This window comes from Leptidea sinapis, chromosome 21 (genome assembly GCF_905404315.1).
Source record: "Leptidea sinapis chromosome 21, ilLepSina1.1, whole genome shotgun sequence".
NCBI classification, from domain to species: domain Eukaryota; kingdom Metazoa; phylum Arthropoda; class Insecta; order Lepidoptera; family Pieridae; genus Leptidea; species Leptidea sinapis.
Window position 1 is genome coordinate 5,277,027 of NC_066285.1, and position 8,126 is coordinate 5,285,152.

The 8,126-nt window shown below is 34.0% G+C and overlaps 1 long non-coding RNA gene across 1 annotated transcript; it reads right to left on the reverse strand.

Annotated features, from left to right (window-relative positions):
• Positions 1-1,547: 1,547 nt before the first annotated feature.
• Positions 1,548-5,556, reverse strand: LOC126970433 (uncharacterized). The gene is made up of 3 exons (XR_007730642.1): positions 5,392-5,556; positions 2,848-2,989; positions 1,548-1,732 (listed from the first exon to the last, which is right to left on the reverse strand). It is a non-coding gene; the product is annotated as an uncharacterized LOC126970433 (long non-coding RNA).
• Between the last annotated feature and the right edge of the window lie 2,570 nt (positions 5,557-8,126).

Genomic DNA, 8,126 nt, shown 5'->3' on the forward strand with positions numbered 1-8,126 from the left:
TTTCCGGGACGATACGACATGGGTACCTTCAAGAAAAGCGCGTACACCTTCCTTAAAGGCCGGCAACGCTCTTGTGATTCCTCTGGTGTTGCAGGAGAGTGTGGGCGGCGGTGATCACTTAACACCAGGTGACCCGTACGCTCGTTTGTATTCCATAAAAAAAAAAAAAAAAAAAAAAAAAAAAACAAAAAAAAAAAAAACTAAATTTTATAAGTTTTAATTTATTGATTTTGGTATGAAGAGTGATATTTATTAAGTCATGTGTAAATAAATAAATATTTATTCACTTTTAAATGCGTTGCCCTTATCTGTTGGTAACACGAGGATATCAGGATTTTTGTTTAACTACAATAGTGCCTGAAACTCCTGTCTGTCTGTTTCGGAGTCTTGTGTTTTCGGATGATGGTAGATATATCCTGCCTCAGGCATTCAGCTTCAGGTCCAGGCACTTTGTAGTGTATCAGACAGTACTCGCCGCTTCAAATTTTATACTCCACCGGTACTTTGTTTGTATGAATGAATGAATGATTTATTTATTCAACAAAATGCAGGTACAAAAGGTCGAATTAATATCTGATGAGCCTTTTATATTGTACCAGTGTAACTGGTGTTTAAATGTTACATTAAATTAAACAAAAAAAAAAGAAACAGGTAAGGATTAAAATGTCTAGTTCTACTGTATACAAATAAAACATAAAATAAAAGTAATGATTATATTAATTTAGATTAATTAAGAATAAATAATTAATATATAACTATTCAAATAGCTTGAATTTTTCTTAACTAGTAATTAGACAGGGTAAGGGAAGAAAACGATACTTCATATTTTTTCTTTTGACAGAACAGCGTCTGTGGAGTGAGCACATGTCAGAAGTGAAAACTGCATTGTGCATGAACCTCTACACTGCATATGTAGTCCTGGTACGTGTTCCTAGGAGGACACATGATTTCAACCGCTATGAAAGAAATTACTATCACCACTAATATTTACATGTCCTTCTGGTGTCTATGTAAAACGTCGTGCGCATGGCGTAAGAATATATTATAGTATATTCGCTTCATACATAAGATAATCTCTTCTTCAACTTCCCCTGGTACCAAAACACTGTATAATACTTCCTATCTCATTATCTCCCTCCCATATTAATATTATGAATGAATATAAGTGTCTGCTTTTTTTCGTGACAGCTTTTCCGTTTCATCGACTTAAAAACCACAACGATGCAAAAGAAATTCTCAGTAAAAGGGAAATTAACTTGGTTTGGCTTTGACATAGCTCTCCTGGGTAACTCACTCTGACCGATCGATGTACGATTTTTCGCTCGAGCAGTAATTTAGTCGAAATAATTTTAGAATTAACAAAATACCTCCAATTAAGCATTTGATTAATTAATATTCTTTAGAACTGCATTAAGTTCGGTACGTATACTTGAAACCAGTAACCAATGAACAATTTAATTGAAAATTCTGAAAAAGTGAAGGGTGTGATATGTTGCAGCATGCACCTAATAAGTTTGAAAGTACAGAACATTAAAAATACAACAACCTTTTGATATAAATCTTTTATTTGATTTTAAGCCTTATGGCATAATCAGTAACGTTCTGTGAAGCTATTAGGTGGTGGTGACAGAACCAGAGTCTTCACCAGATAGTGTTACTGAACGAACTTAAGCATCATTCCGATACTTTGCAGGGCCAATTGGCGACAAATGTAGCGTGGAAACAAGGCAAACTGAAAAAAAAAATTAAATGATGAAACAATAAGAATCATAATATCATAAAAAACGTTAAAATGCGAGTGCACGATTTCGCTGCCCTGTCTGTGTATGCCTTATTACATATTTCGCGTATTTTTTATATTTTTAAAAAAACTTATTAAAATACAGACAAAAAATATTTTTCTATATTTTGAAGTTTTGATTTAAAATAATATTGCGAGTAGCACTACATTTGCTGTAACATCGTATGTCTCAATTACATAGAAAATACACAAGATACAGCGCCCTTCAGACCGAAACACAATAATGCTTACATACTGCTTCTTCACTCAAATTCTATGCGGCATCCTGTGCAAAGGAGCCTCCTACTGGTAAACGTACGTTAAGCCATATTTAATTTGATGTTGTAGTTAAAAAATAACAGAGCAATAGAATAGAGAATATATATAGCAATAGACTCGCCCCCCATTGTAGGAGATTTAGAAATATAGTAGGCGAAATGTAAATAAATGTCGATATATCGAATACGATACACCTCAGACTAACACTTCGAGGGTGTAGCGCTGGTTGGTTCATGTAGAAATATTCAAGTAAATCGATCGACTTGAGTGGGGTACAATCATTTTGATAATCTGCTCTAAAGTAAAAAATTATATAAGGTACGCAGTTCACTATAGTTATGGTTTGTAAAGTGGCTTTGGTACAGTTCAGTGCAGCCCTGTTTCACTGCGACCTAAGCTCACTGCTAAGATTGATTCTTTTCATTATTTTTATTATATCTCTTGCAGTGAGCTGATGTATCTCAAGTGGTTGAAGAATTGTACTTCCCAAAGAGATGCTACGTTTACGCATTAAAGAACCACATTCAGAGATAATGTATAACGGGGTTTCATCTGCACTATTACAGAATCCACAAGCTCTGCAATCTGTGAGACCTAAGATTGAGAGGTATTTGTTTAATCTGCAGTGCCCCGTTAGTGTCCTGGTGATAATGTGTGAGTTTTCTCTACTGAGCCCTAGTGCCTCATGCGCAGCCCTTTTGCTCCCAGTTCACTAAGTTATTTGCTTAATGTAACAAAAATTGCAAGTCATGCCAGTTGTTGATGATACTAATAAAATTGATTCTTACTAGCAACGATTTCTGAAGGCATATACTTTATCTCCAACTCTCCCACACACAACAGCGACGTTTTGTGGACATGCTTCCTTACATCCGGGAATATCTGTGAGAGCCATTACAGAGGCTAGGCACGCCAAAGCTACAGTTATCACTGAAATTCAAAATTATGAATAGTATTAATAATTGTTTAGTTTAACTCTTTAGAATTGATGAATATTTTATCCAAACAAAACAAATCTTATAACTACACACATCAAAAAAGTCTAAGCAACATGCATCATATTACAAATTTACCATTTATATTAATTATTTTTTAAGTCTTTATTCACTCAAAGGTATGAAAACTTTTTTGTTATTGATGACATACTAGCTGGTTGTAAAAAAAATTCGATTGTGTTTTATTTTTTTCATATAATTTAATGAAAGGGAATTTGTTTGAATCTAAGTGCTACGTTTAGTCTTGATTTTATAATTTTACCAACCATTTAAATAAAATTTACGACAAAATTGATTTGTTAGATATTCTTTACGTCATGGGACGTCATTTGACGGCAAATTAAATGCAAAGTGCTTTAGGGATGTTGCAAGCGGGAAGTAATCAATCTCAGGTATCTCGGCATTGCCTAAATGTTGCTCGTTGTTGTTGAATGCCTGTTCATAGAAGTGTTATTTGTCGTGTTTGGCAGCGCTACAATAACACAAGGGAACCCGCTGAACAGCATTCATGTCGTAAAAGGAGTACAACCACTCGGCAAGACTCGACACACAACTGACTGCAAGACGCCAGCCGATGTTAACCGCTCGAGAGATAAGTTTGAGGCTACACAATTCAAGTGGTGTTGATGTAAGTCCCCAAACTGTGCGAAATCGACTGCATGAGTACGGCCTACGAGCTCGACGCACAATTAGGTGCCCACCGATGCGTTACGGGAATCGCGCTCGTCGAAATGAATGGTGTAGAGAACGCAGAACATGGATCCAGGAACAATGGGATAAATTAGGTTTTCCGATGAGACGCGATTCGGGTTTAGGCCTGATACAAGAAGGGTGCGAGTGAGATACCGTCGGCCCGGAAATACTGAAGGGCTCAGGTGCATTCAGGAAGTTCATCCATACAGCGGCTCAACAGTTATGGTATGGGTGGGTATTATGAAGAACAGGCGAAATGAGCTCGTTTTTGTAAATGGAAACATGAACGCTGAAAATTACGTTGAGGATATTCTCAGACCTTATGTCCATCCATTAGCACAAAACTTTGGCTCCGATTTTACGTTAATGCATGACAATGCGCGTTCACATACAGCTCGGCGAACCAGTCAATACCTGGCAACGGAGAACGTCCGGGTATTGCCCTGGCCTGCACAATCGCCAGACCTCAGCCCTATCGAGCACGCATGCTCCAGAGACGTGTTTTGAAGGACTTGGACGGAGTGACAACAACCCAACAGCTGAGGGATTTGCTACAATTCCATTAATAATCCAATTCCAATTCAATGAATAATCATTGCCGGTTCAATCAATAGCAGAGGAGCCCATACTTTGTATTAAATTATCCTATTCTTTCACAATAAATTAATTTTCTTTAGAAATTTTATTTTGTTAAAAAAATGTTTAGTTGCTTATGTGTACCTTAGTTTCTGCAATATATTCTAATATTGTTAATTTCTGTTATTAAAAGAACTTAAAAAGACAACAGCTGTTATTTTTACATCATAGGACCCTAAAAATATTATTTTAAAAATAAAATACAACGTTGTTATGTGAAAAACTATCCAAAAATTTAAATTAGTACATGTTGCTTAGACTTTTTTGATGTGTGTATATTTACAATACTATAATATAATATAATGCTACATAAAATTGAAACTATCATTACGTGGCAAATACCAAGAATATAGCATAGCATTTCCGCGTTGGATAGCTAGGCTGATCCGTTGACCGAAATAGCTGCGAACGCTTGGGTTTCCAGTAGCCTTTAGCCATATCAAGGCGCGAATATAGTATAATATTAGAATATAAGAAAAGCTGAGAAAAGTTGAGCAATAATAATAAGAAGAAGTGGCAAGAAACTCATTGCCTTTCTTTTAAATCAACATTAACGGCTTTATCTTTTTACAAATCATTTCAGTTACAGTATATGTAAAGTGATGCAACAATAATACTCAAACGTCAAACACTGAACGCCTTACACGAGTAAGTAAAAATAAAAATACGGAAAAACAAGAGTTATTGAGTACAGAAGATGCATCAATGCACACACACCGTATATATAGTCGTATAAATTATTCATATTTTTTATGAATAAAGAAGTTTCGTATAATTTTGATTTTTTGCAAGTCTAACCAATGAATACATTTTTGTCTTTTTTCTTTCTGAAAAGATCTTTCCGTGAGACACGTCATAAACAACGATTTAGTTTTCAGTACAAACAGCAAATTATTACTCTATTAGCCCCTTTTATGTGGACCGCTTTGTCAATACTCAATTTGGTGACTGTCAAATTTAGGTGGGTCTTACGATAAACAGAAATATAAATAAATGAAAGTAACTTACATAATAGGCTCCTCATGGTGTCTGACCGTAGTTTGTAGATTGCAGTAAGATATCTGAGGTGGTAGCTGACGTGTATTTATATATAAATATTATTAATATACTGTAATTAATATGTAAATAGGTCTATCTTATGTAGTTGTCCAAAAGTACAACTAGGCAGATATGAGTTCACCTAATATCTTAAGGAATCTTGAACTTGCCTTTACGTTGTGCGTTTCTCAAGGAGCTGTCTCTGTCTGACACCCAAACTTGTTCCAGTTATGTATTATATTGTAAGTGAACTTTTAAATAAAAAAAATACGGGTTGCACTCCGGGAGTACTGGCAGAAGTGAAAACTTGAACATTAACGTTGTGCATTTTTGAATATTATGGAATGGTTAGGGAATAATTTCGCACGAATTGCTTGATTTATCAGAATAAAAGTACTTGCATATATATGGTTAAATACAATATTCATTTATTGCGCTATCATCAATGATATTTAAAAGTATACATAACATTCGATGTTTGTAAATGATTCCCAAACGCACACATGAATAATTTAACATTGCAATAGCACACTACATTACGATTACACGTCAAAGAAGGATAGTAAATGCAATTATCGCAAGTGAAAAAGAGATAAGTCTAATTTGCTAATTGCTTCGTATTTGCATAGCAAAAACACAGAATCATTCAACGGATATGATTTTTTACCGTACACCGTGATTTATGCCTAAAATACGATTCATTCATGAGTTCATGTAATAAAAGTTATAATGTAGTAAAACTACATTTAAATTAGGTAAATTAGGTGTTATTGATTTAAAAAAAATAATTTAATATTGATTATAATATATAGCCATATTGATGATATAAATTATTTGTACTTAAAATAAACAAAACATACAGACATATCAAAACAAAACCGAAATGTATTAACAATAAGGGTTCCATTTTTACAATTTTACGACGGCTCCCAAAAAGTTTTAAGTTTACAATTATTATTTCTTGTATATTATATTATCTATGAATGTATTTTTGTTGAGGGTTTATTACAGTAAGATAATGGAAGAAACAAAAAATGATTACGAATCTCATTCTTTATTATAAGACTTTGAAAGCCAGAACTTATTATAATCATCATAATATTATTTAAGAAAGACGCTTACTAACTAACAAGAAAACTCAAGTTCCGCAATCAAGCGGTTACGAACGCTATGTATTCTGCCTACGGTTTCACTTCTGGTTGATTAATCTATGACACATACTATTTTTCCTTGTCGCGCTGCAGTTGACATCATAATCTCTATCTTGCTCGAACCACCACGTTAATAATTCGAGATTTATTTGTAAATAAGAAATAAAATCGTGATAAAATACACATACGACGTTCTTTTATATACTTTCGTACGGTATGAAATACCTTTACTCTTATATATATTGCAAACATAGTGTTTACATTTTCTTAACACACAGGTTGGCATTTTAGATTATTATTGTCACGCCACGAAAACGTTCCGCTTAGCTCGCTGCTTAATAGCAGTTTGCATAATTTCATTTAGTCGGCTAATGCCGACTAAATGAAATTACGACAATTGTCTGAATTTGTCTGCAACAGTTTGCTCGCGCTAGTGCAATATCTACCTCTTTATTGTATATATAATATCATTGGCTATCATAGACAAAAATGACAATTTACATGACATAAAAAATTTAACGATTTACAACTATAACAATTATTTTACATTAAGAAGTTTATCTTTCAGAAAATTCAATTTTCATCCATAATTTCAGAACACCAACGAACAACTATAATATTTATTTCTTTAAATCACTATTATGAGCAAAAAGGTGACAATCCTTGTGGACTTATATTAAATTTTCATAAATGTACTGACAATGAACAATTATAATATTTATTTCTTTAAATTTTTCTTTGAGAGACTGTCTATATGCATGACCTGGCATGACCTTACAATAAAATACCGTACGTAATGATGCTGTGAAAATAACTAAAGTACAGTAATCTAGTGGTCGCAACATTCTTTAATCTTTCTTACGGCGTATGCCGCAGAGCTGAGTCTATCTGCTAATTGGGCAATATGTGGACCCCACTGAAGATTTAAATCTAATGTGATACCCAACAAGCGTAAATCTAATGTGATACCCAACAAGCGTAGTGCCCGCAAGTTTCAATCTTTAGTCATTTATAAGTACGTAGGTTTGTACCTCCGCTGTGTTTGGTGTAATGAACCGTAAACACTTTGTTTTTTTACTGTTTAAGGGCAGATTATTCGTCTCAAACAAACGCACTATCTTAGAGAGTGCATTGTTTACCTCTTCATCAATATCTGCACGTCGCTTCACTTTAAAAATTAGTAAAATATCATCAGCAAATAATACAATCTCATGGCTATCATCTACCACAAAAGATAGATCGTTAATATAATGTGTGTGTTATATGACGTTGCCATTATGCATTCGTATAACATTCAATTTCAAAGTATTTTTTTACTGGCTTTAATGCCATATTTATGTAGCAATTTTTTCTATACATCTCTGAGCAAACTCTTTCATTTGATAACCATATATTAAAATCATGGAGTTCATAGTTTTCATTGTCATCCAATTGTACCAATTGGTGGAGCATATCAACAAATGAATCCCTGATTCATCCGTCCGGCTATAGTTGACATGACATCGTCGCAAGAAAATTTAATTTTAGCATAAGTTATCAACGGGACGGATCCCA